At 32.6% G+C, this 19650-nt stretch overlaps 1 protein-coding gene across 2 annotated transcripts in view; it reads left to right on the top strand.

Moving 5' to 3' along the window:
• Nucleotides 1-461: 461 nt before the first annotated feature.
• The window catches only part of Pkg21D (Protein kinase, cGMP-dependent at 21D), a 149242-nt gene continuing 130053 nt past the window's right edge, over nt 462-19650 (top strand). The window contains exon 1 of one of the 2 annotated variants that reach the window (XM_072543078.1): nt 462-674. The gene's annotated coding sequence lies outside the window, so the exon portion shown is untranslated. Of the gene's footprint in view, nt 675-14279; nt 14359-19650 lie in introns of those variants that run through there. The other variant, XM_072543087.1, reaches the window with a different exon arrangement.

Here is a 19650-nt window from a genome sequence, read left to right as displayed (position 1 = left end):
TCAGCAGGTATCGTAATTATCGAACAATCCTAATATTTCCGTCATTTTCTTTATTATTCATATTTCTTTAGTTATTTTTCGAACCGACGAATAGTTTATTATTTTTAAAATATTTGGGGAACTAGTCTTATTCCCCTCGTATGCGTAGAAAACTAAAAAACAATAAGCGCATACCGTTTAGTAACAATTAATATTATGTTATATGATAGGGTTCCATAAAAAAAATACTATAATTGCACCTATTTATTTGTGACATCCTCTAATAAAAGTATGGAGAAATTGTCCACGGTTTTTTGCGAAAATCCATCTAAAAAAGTTCAAAACAAGAATAAATACATCGACTCGTACCTGTTCGAATCAAAACGAAATGGGAAATATAAATAAACAGATCGGCGTATCTCTCCAATTTTTAAATAGTGATAAGATTACAGTGATAATAATGTACAACATAATGAGAAGCTCAAGGCCGGCGTGAATAGCTGAATTACACTATATTAAGTTTGTAATTTAACACTATCCTGAGTGTAAGGCTGCAGTGAATACTCTGTATGTGATGGTTGTGATGCTAAACGTGAAATCTTTAGCATTGTTGCGGAATTAGTGCGTTTATTTTAGTTAATATCAGTGTTTGATAAGTGTCAATAAACTTAGTTGGGTTCGGAAACACATACCGGGTAAGTGGCAGAAGTTGCAACCGTTTCCAGGATTTATCACAATATTTTTTCCTTATCTGCAGCCCACATAAATTTATTAAATCCTTCTTTTACACAAATTATTTTGATAATAAAGTTTTCTGGATGACAAATTTTTCCCCTGTATTAGTTAATAAATAATGAGACCTACCCAAATGGTTTGAATTTTGTCGATTTAAGTTTTTTTATAACCAAAAAGTGAAATTAGACCTATAAATCATTACTTTTAGATTATTTGCTTTATATCACATTTTAAATTTGGAAGGGAAAATTCGTTTTTAGAATACGTATAATAAAATAAAGAAACTATTCATACGCAATAATTAAAACAGTTGTTAAAGTAAGATCGAATTTTCTTTTTGATCATTTTTATCAAAATATTTTTTACAAAATTACCTCTTTTAATGTTGGAGTTTTATTTTCGAATACTGTTAAAATATCTAATAAAAATATTTATAGTTTACTACTAAAGAAAAATTCATTCCACAAATGGGCCTAAGTTGATATGTTTTTCTTATTGTAGTACTTAGTGTTTACGACTCTGGTAACTCTTCTTTAAAAAAATATGTCTATCGGAAATCTGTTTTCTAAAAATTTTATTGGTTTTTACAATAGAGTGTCTACTAAAGTCTTTTGAAACTTGGATCTAAAATTATTTTATTATATTGATTTGTATCTATTATCCATCGATCATCCTATGCCTCTACAGCCAAATTCGAGCCAGGGTCTGTAGCCATTTTCCTCCACGATTGTTTGCCAAGGAGATTTCTTGCGTCCTTATCTACATATCCTCCCATCGCTTCCTGGATTTTCCAATTGGTCTCTTTCCCTGCGTTCTTGCATTCAACAGTTTTTTTTTATCCTAACTTCTTGGCTTGCCCACTGAACACGCTGTAGGCGGACATACTGAGATAAAGGTGGTTCTTTATAATATATTATACATTACATATTTTATAATTGTATCTAATTCGCCACCTGTTGTTCTCATTTATAGGGCCTAGTATTCGTCTCAGTACCTTTCTGTCAAATATGTTTATGTGATTAAAGATTTTTGAGTCAACACCCAAGTTTCACATCCATAGCTCACTATCGGTCGGATTATGGTCTTATAGATTCATATCTTAGTTCTTTGATGTACAGCTGGTTCTTAAAAAAACTGATACCACTCTTAGTAAGATTTGATCATTTTGAGCAATGTATTTGATTGGTCTGACATTATATTATATTTATTATGACAGACAAATAATAAAATAAACAAACAAACAGTTGATTACATATCTTAATTCATAAATAATAAATTTTAATAATTATTAAGGTCTAAATTTTGATATTGTTTTGAATTCCTGCATTTTATAAAGAGTATATAAATGATAGTTTTTACATAAAATAGGGTTGTTGTTATTCTTTTTATTATTATTAAGGAATAATACAAACTACTTAACTCAACAATATATTAAAGCAAGAAATGTATCCAAATTAAAAGATAACTGGACACTATCAGAGGCAGCAAAACATTTTAACATAAGAAGAATTGTACCAGTTTTTCTATTAATAAAAAATGGAGGGAACAAGAAACACTCGGAAAGAAAGGTCTGGAGGACCAAAACTATACTAAATTTAGTTATGTAAAATTAAAATTAATATCATGTAATATCTCCATCAGCATTGTTAACAGCTTGTAGTCTTTGGTCCATCTGTGTGAAAGGAACTATGAAATTGACTTCTTCAGAGAGCTCTTCCCAAAACTGTTGTATAATGTGCCACAGCTCTTCAGCATTTTGAGGTATTAAATTACGCCGATACCACCGTTTTATAATAAACCCCCACACATTCATGATTATGTTTAAATCTAGACTGTAGCTGGGCCATGGTAAGGTTTCGATGTTGTTATTCTGGAGCCACTGTTTTATTATATTTGCAGTGTGAACAGGACACTTATCTTGTTGGAGGATAAAATTATTTTCTGGATACAACTGTTCCTCACTGGGAAAGATGATGTTTTCTAGAATATTCAGATAAGTCTGCTCAACAAACCAGCCATCAATACGCCATACGCCAATTTTGCCCTTTTAAGATTATTGAAAAATTGTCTCATCTGTAAATATTACCCTGTCCTAAAGATATTGATGGTTCAAAGCAAATATGTCTTGATTGCTTCTGTTGTGGTGTAAGAGCTTGTTGTTTTTTGTTGCAGTTCGGTACCTAAGACGCGATTCTTTTCTGCGCTAATTTGTTGTCGTTCTTTCCGGAAACTGTGACATGATTCTTGTAGTTTTCGCATCTTCAAAAGGGTTCTCTTCTAATCTCTCCAAAAGCGTACGATCTTCATGAGTAGTAGATATTTTTGGTCTTTCAAAACCTAGCTTTCTTTCGAGAGTTTTTTTGTTCTCTTCATCTTTTTGTTAATATTAAAAACTGTTGTTCTGCTTACGTTAAAATGGTTCGCTACCACAGATAGTGACCAACCATCTTCTAATTTCGTTACAATGTGGAGACAATTTTTGAGGTTGAACAGAATGAATAAGTTATCTGACATATTTTTAAATTTGGCAGTGACAGTGATTATCCTTCAAAATATACTGCTCAATTTTCTACTAAATACGCTTTAAGAGTCGTATCAGTTTCTTTAGGAACCAGCTGTACATCTCGTGATTTAAATATCTAGCTCATAGCAAAGTATGCCGTATTGGCTAGGATGATTCTTCTGCTATGCATCATCATTGTTGTCCTTTGTGATGTTGACTCCTAAATAGATAAAGATAAAGTACTTTTGCTAAATTGTCAACTGTTAGATAGGGTCGTGTTGTTCTCTTCAATCGACTTTGTACTACGATTTTAGTCTTTTTTGTGTTTATCAACAGACCTTTTTGTTTAAAATATGATTTAAAATCCGTATATATGTATTCTCACCTGTTGCTTTGGTTCTGTTCATGACATTTATGTCTTTTGCATACGTTGCCAGTTGGACTGATTTATTGATAGGTGTGTTGTTTCTACCTTCTGATGTTTTGATAACTAAGCATTACACTGGTAAATTAAACATTGTTGGTACCAGCCCATTAAACCGTTTTAATTCTTGTGTTAATTGAAATAGGCTGTGGTACACTGTGTCCGTCGTCGTCAATCGGATGAACCTAACTAGTTTGGACGATATTTTAAATTCATTTTTTAGTGAAGTGTGCCCTATTTATTGAGTCATATACCTGTTTAAAGTCGACTAAAACATTATAAACATCTATTTTCCTATTCCCGCTTTGCTGAAGACCTGTTTAAGCTTGAATAATTGGTCGATCTTTGGTCGATCCATTATAACAGGTGCATTTCCCTTTTTGTGTGGTACAGTAAGTATTTGTTAGCTTTTAAATTTTATTTCCATTTTGCAGATTTTCTATTTCAATTTTATTAAGGTCTCAATATCCTGCTCCAATTCAACAATATCCTGTATTAACAATTTAATTTCAGACATAAAACACTTTTCCAAATTGTAATTATCCCAAATATCATAGGAATTTATCAATCCGAATATTATATTATTATATGGGGTCATCTTTGGTTTGTTTAAACAAATGAAGGGATTTGTAATGTATGCGTTAATTTAGAAAATACGTATAATGAATTCCTATTTAAATTATTCAGTTGTTTTTTTTTTATTATTTTTTAGAATAAACCCAAATTATAAAAAAAAAACTATTCATAAGGTATTTGGGCTTATAAATTGGAAGTTAATTTTATTTGGATGAAATTCAAAAACCACTATATATCATAAAAGACATCAAAATAGACATAAAAGTATTGTGATAAAAATAGAGAATGTGATAGATTTTAGGTGTGCGAATTCTCATAAAACAAGTTTCTCTGTGGAACTTTGGCAATACCATTATTAATATTATTATATCTTATTCTAATATTTAAGTAGTGTTACCACGCTTAAACTGTCAGTTCGTTTATATTAATTTAAGGATTGACCCCACCCCGCCCCAAAGCTCAAGACCCCTGATAGCACTCTGATGCGCTATAGAGGTTCTCTTATCAGCAAAGTGTTTGTCGTGTGAGAGTCTTGGATACAGTACTCCCATACGAAATCCTACCCCGAACAATGCAAGCCAGCTTAAAGCGCTCTATTCCCGTTATCTCCAGTGACTTATCATCGATATGTATTGCTTGCTCGGGCCTCGAGTCCCCGCTCTTATCCTTTTGAGTTTTGTTAGTATTTTTTGTCTTAAAACCAACATTGAATTACTACAAATTTCAAAATCAAAGAAACCTCTAGTAGGTTATGCAGTGAATGAACTTACAAAACACATGACATTATTGTTGTGGGCCTTCATTCCTATCATTGCCAACTAAACTCTATTAAAATGATATTGGCACAAGTATAGCTGAGTGGTAAAAAATGTATAGCTGGTCCTAATACGACATTTAAATTAAAATATATACAAGCATTGTTAAAAAGTTCCTTATTGCATGGTGAAACAATATAATTTTCTTAATGGGGGCTAAAAGGGGGACTGAACAATTAATGGACTTGGAGATGGGGTAAACAAAAAAATTGAAACGTTTGCGAACGGCTACTCGCGTTTTGGTTGGAGAGCAAGGTCGTGGATAAGGATTTCTTTTTTTGGGGGACTGGGAGAACTAAATACGAAAAAGAAATACTTACAGAGATGTCCCGGACAAACATTAAACAAGAAGATTTCTAAAATTTTTAAAATTAGGACGCCGTTTAAAAAATTATCTTCCTGCTCAGAAAGAAAGGTTTGGGGTTTTTCTTTCCTAAAAATTTTTTTAAAGGTGAATATTTTTTTAAAAGAAATATTAAAGAAATATAAAAAATTAACTATTTATTTTTAATTTATATAAACAGTTATTACAAAAAAATATTTAAATCTATCAAAAAACACAACATTGAAGCTTCTAACAACAAAATAAAATTTAAAACCATGGTTTTGTACCAAATGGCAGAAAAATATATACTAACTGGCATATGTTGAAATGAACTATCAAACTGTTTTGAATTATGAATTAATTATAAAAGGTTAATTTTATTTAAAAGAAACTAAAATATGACAATTAGCTGATACATAAAACTTATATTTATTTATAAACTTTTTAAATTGTTATGAACAAATGTAGTTAGTGTATTATCGATAAATGTTTAGTAAGATAAATTTAACAAAACAACTCGCTTCAATGGCTAATTATTGCTTTTTAAATTTATAAAAAAGTTCGTTACCTTACATTTGAATAAAAAAACATTGTCACACAAACTTCAAACAATTAAAATCTGACCTTGGAAAGACACAAAATGGTGGCTGGATAAATCCTGGAAGAAATCAAATCAAATACCAAAACTTTACATCGGTTATCCTGGATGATAACAATATGTGATCCTTCGAACTTGGCTGGTTATTTTTCACTTAAAACCATGTCGGCTTACTTAACCCTCAGCACGCTGTTATTAAATTTTTTGTCACGGGATACAGCTTGCAACAAACGGTGATTAGCTCACATTACAAAGATTACCACATAGCATTTTAAGCTCAAATCACCTTCTTACCATACACATGGAATTAAGGGAAAATTTACTCGCTTAGTCGCCCCACTGCTCTCCTCTGACCGCTACACTATCTCATCTTCCTAGTATCAAAATTGTACATTCTTGCACCAGATTTAACAGCGTGGTCAATAGGGTCCCCCTTCTGTGACAACTTGGATACCAAATTAAACCCTGTACCGGGTCCCCAAATTTTTCTGGGGTCGTTAATATTGTTTTCAGATGATCCAACAAAAACATTGAGAAGTAAACAGCTTTAGGTCGCTGTCACGCTATCAATCAGGCGCGTATCAAATAATTTTTATATATTTCATATATATTAAATATATAAAAATACTTCAAAAAAAAGAAAAATTCAAAAAAAGCGATTGAACATGTGTTAAAAAAAGTAAAAAACATGTAAAATTGGAAACAAAATCTTCATCCTCTTGCTCTTTATAAGTAAGTCTGCTTGTTCATTGGCAGATTAATACGTCTATGGAAGTTTGTCACCCCATCTTTTACGCGGTCGTCCGATACTTCTTATGCCGATTGGTGACTTATCTCTTGCTATTTTGACGACAAGGATCTCCTCCATTCTGTGGTTATTCCTTTCTTCTTTTCTATGTTGTGTCTATTCAGTTGTACACTGTACGTTACATTTTCTTCTAATGTCTTCACTTCTCTTTCGATCTCTCTGCGTATTTCCTGTAATTCTTGTCAGTACTCTTATTTCTGCCGTTTCCAGCAGCCTTTGCGTTGTGGCTGTGTCGGGTATTGTTTTTGAGGTATATGCCATTATTGATCTTACACTGGCTTTATAAATTATTGACTTCATCTCAGTGTTAATGTGTCTGTTTCGTCATATAGTGTTATTAAAACCAGTCTATTTGCTTTTTGTACTTAATCTCTCACTTCTTTGTCCAGGTCTCCATAGCTAGACAGTGTAATTCCCAGGTATTTTATTTCCATTACTTGTTCAATACTGATGCCATCAATGTTAATTTTACATCTGGTTGGTTCTTTGCTGGCTACTATTGTTTTAGTTTTCTGAGATAGGATTGTCATATTAAATTCTTTTGCTCTTATGTTAAATCTGTGGACCAGTCTTTGTAGACTACCTTCATCTTGGGCTATAAATTCTGCGTCGTCTGCGTAATAGGGTATTTTTATTTCTTTGTTTCCCATTCTGTCTCCTCTTCCTTTGTTAACGATTTTGATGATTTCATCCATGATCAAATTGAAGAACAAGGGGCTCAATGAATCCCTTTGTCTTATTCCGCTGCCTATTTCTATAGGTTCTGTAAATTGTTCATCTATTCTTACTTCCATTTGGTTGTTTTGGTAGATGTTTTCCATAGTTTTTATAATATTTATGGGAACTTCTGTGTGACCTTAAGATAATTCGCCAACGCACTATAGGTGCACGGCACCATAAGAAGAAGAAGGGAACTTCTCTATTATACAGAAGATGTATTACATATTTGAGTCTTACTCTGTCAAACGCTTTCTTTAGGTAAATCAGACCTAAAGAATTGCTGATCTATTCTACTCTAGTAATTTCTTAGTAATTTGCTTTATAACGAATATTGCACCTGCAATAAAATCTTGGATGTTGATAATGGAGTGTCACCAGTAATATTATTAGTAAATAATGACTCTTGAAGTGAAGATAGTGATTCAGAGACTGTCCTGTTTCCTGATCTTGGCGAGTATACTGAATACACTAAATTGTGAAACTACAGCTAAAATCATTGTTTAGGTTAGGTTTTCTATATGCATTTATATGCTTGAATTGTTTTAATGTAAAATTTGCTACTTTTGGGAAAATTACAAGAGTAAAATGTATTGTATATCTACACAACAGTTGAAAATTATTCCATCTGTGTATTTTCACTAGTTTATTGTAAAAACAATTAATAAGATTTAACCTCAAAATTCGTATTTTTGCAATTAAAACCCTCGTTATTTTATTATAATAAGTAATTTTAACAAAAAAGTTTCTAATTTAATAACTCTATTAATATTTTGTGAAACACAGCTATTTCATAGTTTTTTTACATTGTAGCTAACATTTTTTTGCATACAAAATATAAAATGAGTGTGTGATAAATCAATTTGTCTTCAGATTTTCAGGGTTTAAAATTGTTACAAAAAAATTAATAATTCTCAGTCTTAAAAGGGATTAAAATAAGAATAGGCTATTTTTAATACGAGTCAGTTATTGGTATATTTCCTCAATACTTCTGGGCAGAGGTAAATGTCTTAAATTCACAATATTTATAGCGGCAGACTCCATTAGAACACATATTTTTTTTTGTCCCCTGTGCTATAAATTTCCTTAAAATTTTGATTATTACTCCGTTCAATTGCGAAAAGATTATAGATCTGTGTCCCCCTAAGTAGTGGCCTTCAGAACATAAACATCTATTTTCGATTCGTCCAGAACCTTTTAGTTCAAACATTTACCATTTATTCGTAAATAACTATTTTGTTATGTACACGTTTTGAAAAAAAATCTGGCCTTTGTTTAATGGTTTTAGAACAACTTAAGTAATATATGTAATTAGTGTAGTGTATTATTAGATCCAAATCCGAATATTTTCTAATGTAAATACAAATACAAAATGTTCACGTAAACATTGCCAGTAAAATAAAAATTAGTAAGTGTTACACAACTTAAATATTGAAACAGCTCCGATAACTTTGTCTACCATCCAATGTTTAATCAAACACGTTGTTCTATTTCTGTAGCGAACAAAAGCATAATTATATTTTAGATTTAAATACCGACATGCAAGGAAAATCCAGTCATTATTGGTTTGGTTTTAAAAATACATAATAATGGTTGTACTGGATATGTTAATAATACGATATTATTTATTTTGAATTATTAATTTATATTATAAAGTCAAAGTGGCGGATGGTGCCCACAGAAAACTCAAATTAATCAATAATAATGATACAATAATAAAAAATCTCTCTCTCCACTCTCACCCTCTCTCATACACACGCTCTCTCTTTTGTTTATCTCTCTTTCTTTCTATATGTGTCTACCTTAGTTATTATCGAATTTTGTAAACTTTCTGATTTTTAACATTTTTAATCTGTTTTTATACCTTTTTTTACCATTACTTTGTGATTTACCAGAAAGCACTGCTTTGGAATTTTACGATTATACAATAAACAAAAAAATTTTTATATATTAATGGTAAGTGTTTTTTACTAAGGAAACTTGTATAAGCACAACTGATACATGCGCATGTTTGACGAAGCGGAGGAAGTATATTTGCAAACTTATATTTGCTCGATGGGTATTTGTGGCGGTGGGTGGGAGAAGCATAAAGTAAAAATGCCACTGCCTTTCTCTCTCTTTAGCTCTGTCACTTTATATCTCTATCTTTCCTTTCTATCGACGTCTTTCTTTTTGTTTCTTAGCCTTATTTTTAATATTATTTTTATATTAAATGACTATATGATACATATGACCAAATGGGTTTTATTATTGCTTTGTATATCACCAGCTTCTTGTCGACCGATAGGTCGGAGGTTTTTTCTAAGCATCCAGTGGAGTTGTTTTGATGATTCGATATGTAAATAATACTGCTAATATAAGAGTTAATAATGTGGTTTCGAAAAATTTACGACAATGAAACTGTTATATTGGTGTCATCATCAGAAGAACTGGAACAAATTATGAATAGGCTAGGCACGGTGAGTACGGAATATGATTAAAAATAAATATGCAGAAAACCAAAGTGATGATCATCGATAGAATCAGAAACAACCAGGCAGATATAAGAATCATGACAGGAACTCAATTCTAGCAGAACTTAACATAAAAACTAGACTCATCACAACTATCAACCAAAATATACTGGAGGTATTTTGGACATATAATCAGAAGAAGAGAAGGCATGGAGCGAATGATAGTTGAAGGTAACGTAGCGGGTAAAAGACCCAGAGGAAGATCTCCATTACGATGGTCGGACCACATAAAGGAGATGACTGGTTACTCATTCTCCAAAGCAAAACAACGCGCACAGGAGAGAGATAATTGGACAAAAATAGTCAAACAAATTACATGACGCCAATACATCATTACGGAGGAGAAAATATTGAGGAGGAGGATGTTTGATCTGCGTTAATCGTTTATTCAGGTGAATGCCTAGATAGTTTAGGTCATTTTTGGGGTAAAGGATGTCTATCGAGGTTAACCTGTGGACATGTACAGCTTCTTAGTGTGAGTGTAATATGATAGATTTTGTGGAGCTAGTTATTTGTCCAGTGTTTAAACCATTTATTATTTTGTTTAGATGTAGTTGCAGTCTCTCTATGCTATCTCAGGATTACTATCAAGACTTTTTGGTATCAGCTGTATATATCAGGTACAGGATCAGTTCGAGCACACTACCTAGAGGTATACTAGATAGGATGAGGTAGAGTTTTGTATTAGCTTTCTTATATCTTACTAGACATCTCCTTTCTGTAGAAAGCAGTTTAAAGTAAGGGTAAGATAAGTTTTTCTTTAACTTGTACAGAAGTTCTGACATCTTGAGCGGTATAAAAAAAGGCTACAGTACTGTATTGCTTGTTTTCGTGAAAATTTCTTATTGTTAGGTATAATCTTGAAATTGTTTTATTGTAACACGTTGGTTAGGGAATCCGAATTGATGGTCAGATATGATACTCTTTTTGTCCAGTATTGGTTTGATTTTTCTTAACAAAAGTTGTTCAGAAACCTTAGAAATAACTGAGGACAGACTAAACGGTCGGTATGCTTTTGGATCTTTATCAGGTTTTTGAATGAGTATAACTTTCCTTTGCAAAGAGAGGCAATGCAGACTTAACATGGCATTGGAGATCATAGTGATTATTCTGTAGTAATCATAAGTTAGTTCTTGATGGACCTTACTCGCCATAAGGTCGTATCCCGGAGCCGTATTAGTTTGTATCTTATTCTTAATTATCTGTTTTATTTCTTTAATGTTAAACTTGGAGATGGGTAGTTCCATTTGATTTAAAGCGTCAAGAGAAGAATAAAATGGATCTTCCTGCTTTAGAGGCATCACTCTGGTAAACGGGCTAAATACTGTCGAAAGATATTCTGCAAATATCTCGGATTTTCGAAATATTCTTGCCCTTTGCAATGTTTTTGCCCATTTATTTACCTTTAGAATTTTTTTAAAGAAGGTATGACGTCTCCTGTAGCCCATTTTCTTCTCTCACAGCTTTCCACAAAGAATAGTTTGTATTGCTTTTAAACGATGTCAGATTTTCTAAATAATTTTGGATTCCTTGTTGTTTTCTTCTTTTAATAGATAAGTATTTTGGTAATTTTGTTTAGATTTGCTTTGTCAATAGGTGCGTAGGTTTTGCCACTTTTTCATAAGTTTTTTTTTTCTTTTTAAACAATTTTTTTGCACTCAGAGAACAATTTTTGATTTCTTTACATATTGTTTGTTCAGGAGTAGCACTTCATACCGCTTTTTGTATGGAAGTAGGTAAGATGTTGTACTGCGTTTTCAATTTATATTTGTGTTTTAAGTGGCAAGTTCGTTGATATTTGTTCTCTTAGTGAACTTCTAAATATGTTCCAATTTGTTTGGTTATTGGTTAAGACTAGAGGGTTATTTATGAGTATGACTTTGGAGTCAATTAGAATCGATGACGAAAGGTCTAATCATGATTCTATTGCTAAATAGTTAAAAGAGATACCTTTAATCACACAGAAATCTAAGAGATCTGGTGTTTTATTTGGATCTGTAGGCCAATAAATTGGTTCTCCTGTAGATATAACTATATCGTATAGTTGTTTCTCGTTATTGACTTCAGCAGTTGTCTATACCTTGTTTTTATTACCTTAGAGCCCCAGTGGTGATGTTTACAGTTAAAGTCTCCTCTTGTTATGACTTTGTGTCCAAGAGAATTAAAATAGGTATTAAAGTTGTTTTCGTTGGTGGGTTGGCCAGAAGGATAGTAGACCGCAGATAAGGTAAGGTTGCCTAACCAGTTTTCAATGACAATACTAGTTGATTGTGGGTACGTTTTACTGAACTTATTTAACTCATGATATTTTATATTAGATTTGATAATGTGTGCCACCGTGTACTTTGTCATTTGCATATTTTGTATAGTGAACAGTGTGTTTTGTAATTTTAATATAATTTTTGTCTGTGAGATGAGATTCTGATACGAGCAAAGCATCAATCTTCTTCTCGTCTAAAAAAGTTTGATTTCTAGGATATACTGCGTTAGGCAGTATGTTGCATTAGTGCATTTTGGAAATTATAATAGTGAGGAGATGAAGCATAGTGTCCATTATCTCCATTAGTTTTGCCATTATGTTTTCAAGGTTGGTAATTGTCGTTAAATGGTTTAAACCGAAATTACTTAGTTGGTTTGTGATTTCAGCTATTTGACTATTTCCTGAATTTTATGGAACGTAAGAAACACCAGGAATTACTGTTTGATTTTTATTTTCTTTGGTGTCTGTTCTATGGGTCTCTTATTTCTTTCTGAGTTGTGAGAATTTTTCTTTTGTATTTATTTGTATATTCTGGAGCCCTTATAGTTGCCCGGATAGTTTCCCAAGCAAAGTACATACTAGACGCTATTGCTGGGTTTCTTGCGTGGACAGTTTAAAGTATGATAATTATATGATTCATATTACGAAGCAAAACTCAATATTTTCTTTCTTCCTTTGTTTGGTAAGTATAATAATGGGTGTTTTCTCATTGAGTGCTGTAGTTATTTTTCAGTAATATTCAGAGTTTGTGGACTGGATTTTTACTTGGTCGTTATAAAAAAATTTGATGGAGTAAACCAGTGGGGATATTGTTTCTAAAAAATGTCTTAGAGGTTGTACATTGCCTACATCTTTAACAAATATGGGTAGGAGTTGAATACTTTTTTATCTTCACCAGTTACGGTTTGGTTGGTCTCATCAGGTACTTCATCTAGTAAATCCATTATATGTTGATGTAGGTGCTATAAGCCAGTAATCGCTTATTATTGTTTTAGTTGTTTATCAGCTTCAAGGCTAATATTTCTTGCTCTTTTGCGTGATTAAACAGTTTTCAATCCTTGCTCTTGATTTTCGTGGCTATATTGTGGATTAACGTTATATAGTTGTCACGGTTGATTAAAAGAAGAAGCATGATTAGAAAGACAAGAGATACCTGGTTCTTTGTGTTAATTGTCAGTCGAATCTGTCTCTTGAGGCACTATAATGTTTGGTGTGCAGTTTTCAGTCTTTCGTGGTTCGCTAGACGAGGTTTTATTGCTCGATGCTTGCTGCTTGGTCCTTTTTTGCAAGGTGATGGTATTGTGTTTTGAAGTTGATGTTCTCATCGGAAATCTGCTTACTTTATTTATTTAATATTAGGAATGGATTGTCTATGTCCTTCACGATTTGCATATTGTCGTTCATTCTGTACCACAATTAAAAGTTTTATACATGACAAATTTTTCACATACTGTTGTAAGATCTAATATATTTAATATTTCTAATACTGTCAGCGGTGCCCTTGGTACAACCTTCATTTACTAAGTAGTATATTCAAAAATTTTCAAATATGGTATCATAAACCTTGTAATTTTTTGTGAGATTGTAGTGACAAACTTAGTCATATACACTTAAATCATAGTTTCCTTTTTCCATGTTTTCTTCCTTTTGTTTTATATTTGAAATATTATATTTTGGTTTAGTCTGGCTATTTGTATACATTCTAATACCTTGCCAAACTTTTACAAGCCAGTAAAAGTTTTTATCATAAATCAAATCCGACTTTGACATTCCTGACAACTTCGACGACTTCCACGGGACATTTAGAAGCAGGTGCCAGTGCGCCAGAAGCCGGTAAAAATAGTTTAACAAAGTACTGTTTGGATTAAAGGGGATATCTAACTAAAATGACAATAAAATAAAGACTGCCAAAGTTTGTATTTTTCAATCGAGTATTTTTGGATAACTGCGTCAAACAGCGTTTCTTTTTTCCATTCAAAAAGATTTCTCTATTCATTATTTATTATGAATGTTGATAGATGAGCTGTGACTAGCGTGCTTTTTCATATAATTTGTTTTTTTGTGGTTGAAGACATCAAGCGGCAAATTCAGTGAATTGTTTTGAGGTAAGATAATCATTTTGTGTTTTGGTATTGCAAAATTTTACTTCTTTTATTGATTCATCACATACATTTTGTTTCATTTTTGAAAGTATCATGATCTATTTAATAAATATTATTCTTTGTCTTTTTTCTTTTTAAAATTCCTCTTTTTATCTTCGGGTTTTTTTGTTTACACATATATCTACGTATATTTTAATTCCTACTACTAGCTTTCCTAACATATAACCCAGTAAATCGGAAGGAAAATAGGAACTTACCCTTCAGTTCTGTCAGACTGCATGGATTTAGCTGAAACTTTGGATTTCAGCTTGTCTTACCCTACTTTACAAAAGTTATATATGGGCGAAATGTGCTATTTGTTTTTAAGGGGTTAAAACTATCAAAAAGTTAAAAAACTAGGAAACACGTATATTTTATGCATTAAAATCTGATTGAATTTAGTAAAATTAATATATTCAATGATAATTTGTACTTTAATACAAATTTTCGAGCCTTAGAAACCACTACTTATTATGTAAATAATGGTGTAAAATAACTTTTTTGTGATGTAAAATGCAACTTATGGATTAAAATCAATAACAATTCATTCATCGCTTGTGAAATGATGTTTCATTGTTTTTAATTGTTTAAATCATAGAATGCATTGCTTTATGCAAAAAATACTCAAAAGTCTATTCACACTTTAAAATATTTTAATTTTCTATTTAGATAACTCACTTGTGAAACGATATTTCTTTAGTTTAAATTCTTAAACCCCTAAAAATCACCCCAAAAAGCGACTGCAATGTTGAAAACAGGGTCAAATTAAGTGACGTTATCTAATTATTGTACGCAACAGAGATACCTCTAGGAATAATCAAAACGATTGCAAAAGGATACCAAATGGGAGAAAGACAACTTAAAAAATAAATGTAGAAGACCCAATACTAATCTCTCAAAGTGAACATGATTTACAACATATTAATTTTACAACATGTTAATTTTCCATTCTTTTTCTTTTAATACCCTGTCCGAAGGTAACATATACTACTAACACCGTCAAAAACTTTCCACATTCAAGATTTATATATTTTCAACATTTAGCTATTTATCATGTACTAAAAAAAATTTCTTTGTATTAATGATTAGAAGACAATAGTTATAGATATATAACTGTACTAAACTTGGGTTTTAGCTCCTAACCAAACATTGGAAGAAAAAGGTAGACTTAATTATCTTTCTTCATTCTGGTACTGGTTATACAGTAAATGATTGAATCGAGGTCCGGATCCATAGTGCCAATAACCATGAACATAGCGATAAAGGAAAATTACATTAATACCCCAAACCACAAGATAAGATTAAAGATAACGGGGTAGTCCTTGCTGTTTTAGCTTGCCAAGTTGTATTAGGATTTATCATGAGTTGGTTGATCTGCAGCAAAAGCAAGAATGCTTCTGCTTTTCCTAGTGTGGCTGGTATCAGTCGTTACGACAGTGACAAGAACATATCCATTGTAAAGTTTGTTAAAATCAGAGTTAAGTCTTAAAATAACTTCATTTAGAAGTTGTTTTGCTTCCAAGACTTATGTAGAATTTTCTCCGTACAAGTCTGAGACTGCATTAAGAGATGAAACTTAGAACCAGTACAGATCAGGGATGCTGTCCCTCTTAATTTTACCTTCTTGGATTCTTTGGGCAATTTTATTTAAAATATACGCCTCAGAAACAAGACCCGACACAGCCACAACGCAAAGGCTACTGGAAATGGCAGAGATAAGAGTACTGAGAAGAATTACAGGAAATACGCTGAGAGATTGAAAGATAAGTGAAGACATTAGAAGAAAATGTAACGTATAGTGTATAAATGAAAGGACACAACATTGAAAAGAAGAATGGATTAACCACATAAGCAGAATGGAGGAGACCCGTGTCGTCAAAATAGCAAGAGATGAGTCACCAATCGGCAGAAGAAGTATCGGACGACCGCCCAAAAGATGGAGTGACAACCTTTCATAGAGGTATTAATCCATCAATGAACAAGCAGAATTGCTTATAAAGAGGAAGAAGAAGAAGAAGAAGAAGATATATGCTGAATGTGAAATTTTTTTGACGGTTTTAGTAATAATACCTTTGTTTGTGGCAACTCAAAACAGATTAGCGGATATTTCTTATTAACACTAGGAGATTTCGGATCCAGGATGTTCTTCTTCGGCCTGGGCCTCTTCTTCGGCCTGGGCCTCTTCTTCCGGCGATCTTGCCCTATATTATGAGGTGTAGAAAGTTATATTTACCTTCATCATCATTATCAACCTGTATGTGTCCCCTGCTGGACGTAGGTCTCCCTCAGCTCTTCCATCTGTCTCTGTCTTGTGCGGCTTGCAACCAGTTATTGCTAACACGCTTCAGGTCAACAGTCCATTTGGTTGGTGGGCGTCCTCTGCTCTGTATTGCATATTTACCTTATTCGTCGGTAAATTCACATCTTAACGGCCTTAAATTTTTTTATTAGTGTTGCTGTCATAGTCCAGCTCTCCATGTCATACAGCAATGTGAAGCATATGTAGCAGCGTATTAATCTGATTTTAATGTTTAATGTAATATCTCTATTAATGAGAATTTTCTTTAATCTATAGTAGGCGGCTCTGGCTTTTTTAATGTGTATTCTTATTTCTTTACTTATATCCCAGTTGGCGCCCAAATAGGTAATGTTGTGGATTCTTTCTAACCCTATACCATACGCCCTAATGTCCAAATCTTCAAAAAAAAATCTGAAAATTAATACAGATGTTTTAATTGCGAAAAAATAAGATATTTGCAAAATAACTGCAGAAGCCGATCACAGACAAAAACAGAGGAACCAAATAATGAGGTCAGAAGGTTGCCCAGATCGATGTTTAAAAGCCCGTCACATAATATTACTAGAAATGCTAATCAAGTTCCCACAAGTAACCACAGAAGCGAAACTCTGGAATCTGAAGTAGCACATTTGAAGGAGCAATTAGCGATTAGTAAAAATGAAATAGAAAAGTTAAGAGAACAGGTGTCAATTTTGCAGAATGCACAATTACAAGAATTACAAGATGATTTAAATGAATTACAGGTTCAAAGTCAATGTCAGCTTAAAGAAAGGAAAAATATAACCGAATAAGTAAGTTTCCGGAGGACTACAGTTAAGCAGGAAGAAGTCAATGATCAGACTTCTCTGGAAATCCTTTTTAAAGAGTCAAAAGAAAAATAATGACGTACTATAAAAAGTCATACGAGAATGACTCAAAAATGGAGTAAGACCTATGTGGCAAGAAAAGGGACATAGCAACCATTCGGGAGGACATTTCGGAGTTAACACTTGCCAGAGTTAGAGACAAATTTTACTGGATCAATTGCCGCTAAGATATAGAAGATTGCTGTAAGAAAGGCGATTTATGTATTGATAGACAAGACCCTAGAACAAGAAGTGGTGGTAAAATGGCACATTATTTTTCCGGAGATCCTTTTGAACGCCTTATAGTGAATATTCTCGGTCCACTTCCGATGGCAGAGAGAGGGAACAAGTACTTAATGGTCGCATTTTTTAAAATGGCCTGAAATTGTATTCCTTCCCAATCAAAAAGTGACTACAGTAGCAGAAGCATTCACAACACACGTCGTATCAAGACATGGAGTTCCAACGACCAAATTTTTAATCAGAATGATGGCAAGAATTAATGAAAATTTTGGGTATTAAGAAAACTAGCACTACTCCCTCCATCTTCAACTAGACGAAATGGTCAAAAGACATAACAGAACTATTTGTCAATACCTTTCAATATTCGTTGCTGATAATTAAAAATATTGGGATTCTTTTTAATTCCTTTATTTCTGTTAGCCTTTAGAAGTTCTGAATATTAAGCAACTAGTTATTCTCCATCGATGATGGCCACCGGAAGAAAATTGAAGTTTTCTTAAGATCTTATCTTTGGAAGATTGCCTCCATGCGAAGAAGAACGTTCATCCCTGACGTACATTGAAAATTTGAAAAAAAAAATCTACGAATTTGCTCACAAAAATTTGAAGCTTTAAAGTGATAAAGCCAAGGCCAGGCTTGACATGCATGTTACTGGTACAACTTTCGATAGAGGTGACCCGGTATGGTTTCACACTTTCTCCGAAACTTCAATAAAACTGGGAAGGTTTGTACACCGTCCTGCAAACAATAAATGATCTAAACTACCACATCCAGTTTTCAGTTAGAAGTAAACCCAAGGTAGTTCATATCGAAAGACTAGCTCCATGTCATGGAACTCATCCACCTTGTTGGCTTCAGTCGATCCCTGATAGTCCAGTTATTCGAGGTAAATAACCATAAAGAAGGGAACAGTGTAACGAAAGTTCCGTAAGATTTAGCCTACATAGAAAAAGTCCCTTGACGAAAAAGAAGAAGTATATATATATATATATATATATATATATATATATATATATATATATATATTTATATATATTATATTGTGGCTAAACACCTCACACGGGGTTACGCCGCTTAAGCTCTCTAGATCTATGTTACGAGGTAGATCAGTCCTCATTTTTCTTATTTAATTTTTCGTGTTATTTTTCTCCACTGTTTCCTATCTCTGGCTTTTTCTCTCCATTGCCGTACGCCCGCCCTGTTGAGATCATTTGTTACTTCTTGTAGCCATGTAGATCTTGGTCTTCCACGTCTTCTTTTACCAGCTGGTGTCCATTCCAATATTGAAAATATTGTCGTAGCTGGTCCTGATCTCCATATATGTCCTAGCCATTCTGCCCTTTGCGGTTTTATTTTAAAAACTATATCCTATTTAATTTCGTTTAGTAGTTCATGATTCGTTTTTTGTCTATATTGGTTTTCATTAATTTTTATTGGTCCTAATATTGCTCTTAGTATTTTCCTTTCTAGTATTCTAAGGTCTTCCTCTTGTTTTTTTGTCATGCTAAGGGTTTCGGCAGCATACATCATAGTCGAATTATTGTTTTATATATCTTCATTTTCGATTTCTTGCTTAGTAATTTATTTTTTAGAAGTTTTTTATTTGCATGGTATGTCTTATTTGTTGTAATTATCCTTTCTTTAGTTTTTGTTTCCTTTTCTCCATTGTTTGTTAATAATATTCCCAAATATTTAAACTTTTCTACTCCTTCAAATATATATTCTCCCAGTCTAGTCTTTTTGTTTTAAGTAAGCCCATTACTTTTCTTTCTGCTACCAATTCTTTTAACATACTTTCCATTGTTTTTCTTTTCTTTGTTATTAACACAATATCGTCGACATATGCTATCATTTGTCCCTCTCTCGTTC

Source organism: Diabrotica undecimpunctata, chromosome 1, assembly GCF_040954645.1.
Source record: "Diabrotica undecimpunctata isolate CICGRU chromosome 1, icDiaUnde3, whole genome shotgun sequence".
Classification (NCBI taxonomy): Eukaryota; Metazoa; Arthropoda; class Insecta; order Coleoptera; family Chrysomelidae; genus Diabrotica; species Diabrotica undecimpunctata.
Note: the sequence above shows the minus strand (reverse complement) of the source record. Positions and strands in the feature narration are given on the sequence as shown.